Below are 6823 nucleotides of genomic sequence, written 5' to 3'. Positions count from 1 at the left end.
CTTCCAACCCCCCCCCCTCCCCTCTCTCTCTCTCTCTCAACGCCAGTCTTTCTCCATGAATACAACCATAATTCTCCACTAATTTATCTCCATTGTCGAACGAAATTTTCATCGTCAGTGGCCTGGGACTCTGAATCAATGTCGAAATCAAGCCCTAGAGAGAAAGATGGAGGTTCGAAATCTGCTACTGAAAGGTAAATTGGGGCTGACAATGAAAATTTCGTTTAGTTATGTTTAGTGGTTGTAGAGTGTGTTTAGCAATCAATGTCTTATGTTTCGTATTGATGTCGAAATCTAACATAGGGTAAATTAGGGCTGACAATGGAGGTTCGAAATCTGCTATCGGCGAGACGACATTAGGGTTATTCTTGAACAAAGACGACGGAGTTTGGGGCTGAGCAACTTGAAGAGTCTGTTATCTTTTTTTTCATTGTATTTCAATGTATCTCGCTGTATTGTATGTATTTCATTGTATTCAATTTTTTTTAATTGTATTTCAATGTATCTCGCTGTATTCCATGTATTTCATTGCATTCACTGTCTCGCTATATTCCATGAATGTATTCATATATTTTTTTAGTTAATATAATTTATGTATTCAGATGTATTTATGTATTCAGATTTATAATTGAGTTTGTTGAGTTATATTAGGAGTCTATTTGTGTTAACTGATTCACTTTCCGTTTAAAAACAGCTGAATAGATCACGATGTACGCTATTTACGTTACTGTATTCACAAATACATATCGTGAATACAGTCAAATACAATAATTGCCTAGTTGTACTCCCCTGTTTCATGCCGAGTTTTGCTACTGTATTCATGAATGTAGTAGCTTAAATACATCGAATACACTCTAGCAAAACTGAAAACATAGCTATAGGAAGTAATATAGTAAATGGTAGCTAAGGGTGTTCATAAAAACCCGAAAAACCGAACCAAACCGAAAACAAAACCAAACCGACCAAAAAAACCGATACTTTTTGGTTAGGTTTGGTTTTGGTTTTGAATTTTAAAAATCGGTCAAATTTGGTTTGGTTTGGTTTTAATCAGAAAAAAACTGAACCAAACCGACTATAGGAGTAGCTATTTCAAATTTATTATTACACCTATATACATGTATAGTTTTATACAAAGTTTCAAATATTTAATGGTAAATGTTAGTAGCTTGCACTTTTGGTATAGTTCTTTACCTTTTCATTCTAGTTTGATTGGTAGTTTTTTTTTGTGCTACGTGTAAGAATCCATTTCGTGTTAAAAATAATATATTTTTAATTGAGTCCTTAAATTATTCATCACTATTTGATTCAATTATCATCAATATATCTTGGTAAATAATAGATTTCTCAAAGGGCAATTGATTTGATAGTGTTACATTGAAAATGTGATCGTCGGAATATGTGTTTGGTAGTGTATGTCTCATATTTAAGAAAAAACCGACAAATAACCGAAAAATCGACAAAACCCGACATAAACCGAATCAAGAAAAAACCGACTTAAATGATTTGGTTTGGTTCTAATATTTGAAAAACCGACTTACTTGGTTTGGATTTTTTTTAGGGAAAACCGATCCAAACCGAACTATGAACACCCCTAATGGTAGCTAATAGTGGTTTGTGAAAATTTCTCATTCTTATTCCTAAAAAGAGTACACCTCAGACATTTTTCAATTTCAGGCCCATTAGCCTTAAGCAATGTCTTTGAGAAGATCATCTGTAAAGTATTGAACGGCAGATTGGCAAGCTAGGTATACCAAAGATCATATCACAAAATCAAAGTGAATTTATGATGGGTAGATATATTGGAGAAATGCCCTTCTGGCCCAGAAAATTATTGATATTAAGAAGGGAAACTATCATCTATGTCCTTTTAGAAGTAGCTTATTACAAAAATTGGCAAATTCATTAAATATTATTAATATTAGCCAAATATTATCAATATTAGCCAATCAGCTATTTGTAGCAAAGGAAGGGTTAAATCTTTACTTTTTTTTGAGTGGGTATTATTATAATAGATTAGGTACATCTTAAGCAGTTTGAATCTCAATTTTGGGATGATTCGGTGGAGTTTTGAGGTGGTTTGAATTGAAAATTCGAAGTAAAGATGAAATATGAAAAAAATGATATGTGTATCAAATCTATATCACATACATATCATACTTGTATCAAATGTGTATCACATGTATATCCATGTATGCCTCTATGTGTGATACATGGGTGATACATATTTGATTCATGTGTCGCAGAAGAATTTTTTGAACTCTATTTTAACTACGAATTTTGATGCCACATTAGTCCAAATCACCTCCAATCTTTCTCAAAATTTGTATATTGACTCATCTACGTGTTTTTAATGAATTTCAACCATACCCATTGAAAAATGACCTTTTTTGCTTAGATTTTTGGAATCTTGGATATATATTTTTTTGTATTTCATCACCTTGCTTGCTATCTCATCCATGAAATTTTCTTTCTGTCTTGCATATAATGTTGTAATCACGCTTAAAATATGGAAGGTGATCTTTGCGTGTGATTCTTCGAGAGAAAGAACCTTATTTATTTGGATTTTCAATTTTTACATGTGCTTGGATAATTTTGTAAGCCTATGATTAATGGCTAGAGGTTGGTAAGTTGGAACTTATTTGGAACATTTATGTAAGATTCCCTATTAATAAAGGGGCCCAATATGGTTATAAAGTTGGATATGAATAAAATAGGGCTATTATCACTTTTAACCCGCCCAAAAAACTACTTACATCTGGTAGCCCAAAAAGTGTATAAAACTTGTATAATTTTTGTATATAACATACAGGATGTATATATATACAAAGAATATATAAATTTTATACATTTTTTTTGCTATTATTTTTACAGCGACTATACAGTATTATTTTTCTAATAAAATATATGAAAGATTATCATGGAAATTTTTGTGCTTTGTCAAGAGATGCATGGGTTTTAATGAACCGTGGATCCACATTATATGTAATCTTCTATCTAATATGCGTTATATTATTATTACAACAAACAACAATAACAACAACAACCCAGTGAAATCCCACAAGTAAAGTCTGGGAAGGGTAGTGTCTACGCATACCTTACCTTTACTCCTGAGGCTATTTCCGATAGACCATCGGCTAAAGAAGATGAAAAGAGATAGTGGCGCAGTAATATCAGATGAAGCAAGAAAGAAATAGAGATAACATCAGCAACGTAATAACCAGAAAATAAAGAGAAAGCAATAACAATAAGCAGTAACAACGGTACAGTACTATAGACACAATAGAGTAATATGGATACAACAAGAGCCACTAGCACCCTAAGACACTACACTATCGGACTAGTCTCATACGACCTTACCTACAGTCCTAAAGAAGTAATATGGACACAAATGAAGCCACTAGCAGCCCAAGACAAACACGCGCTAGCCTCCTAATTCCTAACCTACAACCTTAATGCTCGTCATCCACAGCTTCCTATCAAGGGCCATGTCCTCGGAAATCTGAAGTCGCACCAGGTCCTGCCTGATCACCTCTCCCCAATATTTCTTTGGCCGCCCTCTACCTTTTTCTCACACCCGTCAAGTCCAGCCGTTCACACCTCCTAACTGGCGCATCCATGCTTCTCCTCCGCACGTGCCCGAACCATCTAAGCCTAGCTTCCCGCATCTTGTCTTCTATGGGAGCCACGCTCACCTTCCCCTAGATATCTTCATCCCTAATCTTATCTAGCCCAGTGTGCCTACACATCCACCTCAACATCCTCATTTCTGCAACTTTCATCTTCTGGATATGAGAATTCTTGACTGGGCAACAGTCAGCACCATACATCATGGCCGGCCTAACCACTGCTCTATAGAACTTACATTTAAGTTTCAAGGGCACCTTCCTGTCACACAAGTCACCAGACGCTAGCCTCCATTTCATCCACGCCACCCCTATACGGTGCGTAACATCCTCATCAATCTCCCCATCCTCCTAGATAACCGACCCCCTATACGGTGTTTATACTATTATTATGAATAATAAAAGACAAGAGTGTCAATGGATCTTTAAAAACCGAATAAACTGACCGGACCTAATCGAATCGATTATGAGGCTTCTTTTAATAAAATCATAGGTTTTATATATAACTATAACCGTACCGATAATTAGGATAGAGTTTTAATTTTACAAAAATAAACCAAAAAAATACCGAGTTGTCCCGAATAATTTTATATAAAAAAAGAAAAGGGCAGCCCGATGCACTAAGCTCCCGCTATGCACGGGGTCCGAGGAAGGGTCGGACCACATGGGTCTATTCGTATGCAACCTTACCCTGCATTTCTGCAAGAGGCTGTTTCACGAACCCGTGATCTCCTGGTCACATGGCAGCAACTTTACCAGTTACGCCGAGGCTCCAAAGCGTCAACTCTCCAACCTATTATGCTACTCTTATTGTAGCTAAATTAGTTCTAGTTATCATCTGAGTAGCAAGCCACAAGTATACCAGCGATTTTGAATAGCAAACCATAAGGTATTGAATATATTTCCTCTCGTATGATTTAGATTTTTCTTATTATATACTTAATCTTCTAATAAACTATTTTCTTGAGTCAAATTTTAATTATATTTCAACTCGTATGATCCATATTTCTTTTGTACGTGCTCAATTCTCTTACGTTGTAGTTAAATAGTTGGATAAATTTCTATTTTGGCTATCTATCATATTTTCTTGATTCACTGTCTTTTAAGCAAGCTCCCTCCGGCCGTCTAATCCCTGGATGGCTCTCGGTTCTTGAGCATGTTGGGGGATTAGGCGGAAGTTGAAAGAGCTGCTCGAAAGCTTGACGAACAAGCGAAAAAAGTCTGTCCCTGCTGAAAAAGATCCGGATTTCCCAGAGAGTGCTTTTCCGGTGCGGTGTAACCAACAACTCAAGGCTATCAAGGGAAGGAGTTGCAGGATTGACTTTCCCAATTCATTCGTGAATAATAATTCAAGGGCGTGAAGCGAGTACTTCTAGCTGCTTCGTCTGCTTCTTATTATGGCGGCTATGTTTTCGTGGCGAAAATGAACGAAAAGCGAGATGAGCGTGCTATTTTCAAATCGATTGATAGATAACCTGATCTGTTCTGATAGATAGAAAGAGATATTAGAGGGAATCTCTCAAGAATAAGGGGAAATCTCCTATTTCTATCTATTGATGAAACAACCGTCGTGCCATTGCTTTTGGATCCAAAAGACCTTTTATTGGCTGGTCCTCAATTGAGCACGCACCTTCAGTTAAGTCTGTATAAGTTTAAGCTATAACAGCAACATCAGAGAGAGTAATCTAGGATGGTCTCTGCTTGCTTCTGACTCCCTATGAGCCCTTACTTTTTCGGAGGGTCGGCGGGACATGGGAGCCTCAGCTCATGCATCGGTTTACCGAAATAACCTCTGCTCTCCCACTTTCTTCTATCAAAAGAGGGAGCCCCGTTCGCCTTTGGTACTTCAGTAGATCTTCTAAAATAAAAAGCGCTACTTCAGCCTTAACTACAACTACATTACGCAAGCCCCGCCGATACCTACCTATAGAGTAAAATTAGAACAAATTAAAACTGATTAATTAACGACCCACCAAGCAAGGACACGTTGCACGGTAGTAGCCAGTTCAAGGAAGTGAAACTAAGAGTTCCTCAGCAAAGTGTTCACTTCTTTTTTGCCAGGTTTCATTCGATTTGTTGTGGATTGGATGATGGAAAAAAAGTCTTTCGCCCCTTATCTTCTCGTCTATCTTCTTTATCTTCTGATCGGATCGCCTGGCTTCTTTCAAGCCCTACTTGAAAGGCTTGCTTTCTTCAAAAAAGCTTTCTTTATTAAGAGTCCTTTAAGAAGCTAAGCTCCTTCAGATAGTAAGATTCGCTTAACTTCATACCTCTAAGCGCTCGTGACTATCCGATGATAGTCACTTCGCTTTCCTTTTAGACACTGCTTTGGGCCCAGGAAGCGAAGGGAATGAGCTCGGATGCTTCTCTTCCACACTTCTTTTTCTCCGTGCCTGTTCGGCATGCGCTTCGCGCGCCATTGGCGCTTTGCTCGTATCGTTTTTCGTGGATTAGCATCTCAAGATCCTTTGATGGGCATAAAGAAATCGTCTATGGCTTGGAAAGAAGCTGAAGTTTTTAGGCAACTTGTCCTGCTTTCTCTATGATGGGGAATGTCCCCTCATACTTGCGTCTGACACCCTTACTAAAAAAGAAGGAAAGATTTTTTGCAATAGTGCTCCCATGCAGCAAAATCGAGCAATGGATCTTAGAAGAATTCCACTTTGAAGCACGACTCTTTCTATTTCTGTGCTGGCATTTGAGTTAACCTGGGTGATCTATCCATGACCAGGATGAAGCTTGGGTGAAACTAACTGGAGGTCCGACCGACTGATGTTGAAGAATCAGCGGGTGAGTTGTGGTTAGGGGTGAAAAGTCGAAACCTCTTATTCCGGTCCTTAGAAAAACTACGACTAGTCAGGAATTGCGTAAGAGAAGAGACGTCATAAGTAACAATAGCGCAAAAGCAGGCGGCGGAGATCCACAAAGGTAACCAGATGCCTATCTCACGACGTTCTAAACCCAACTCACGTACCACTTGAATCGGCGAACAACCGAACCCTTGGGACCTTCTTCAACCCCAGGATGTGCACAGCAAGCAAAGGATTGGGGATTCAGTGGTGTAATGTTAAGAGGTTCTGGGGTATGCTGGGATTTGCGAAAAGCAGCACCTTACGATGTTCATGACCAATTGGATCCTGACATACCAGTAGGTACCAGAGGAGATCGCTATGATCGTTACTGTATTCGTATCGAAGAGA

Source organism: Nicotiana attenuata, chromosome 11, assembly GCF_001879085.1.
Source record: "Nicotiana attenuata strain UT chromosome 11, NIATTr2, whole genome shotgun sequence".
NCBI lineage: Eukaryota > Viridiplantae > Streptophyta > Magnoliopsida > Solanales > Solanaceae > Nicotiana > Nicotiana attenuata.
This window is presented reverse-complemented; position numbering follows the sequence as displayed.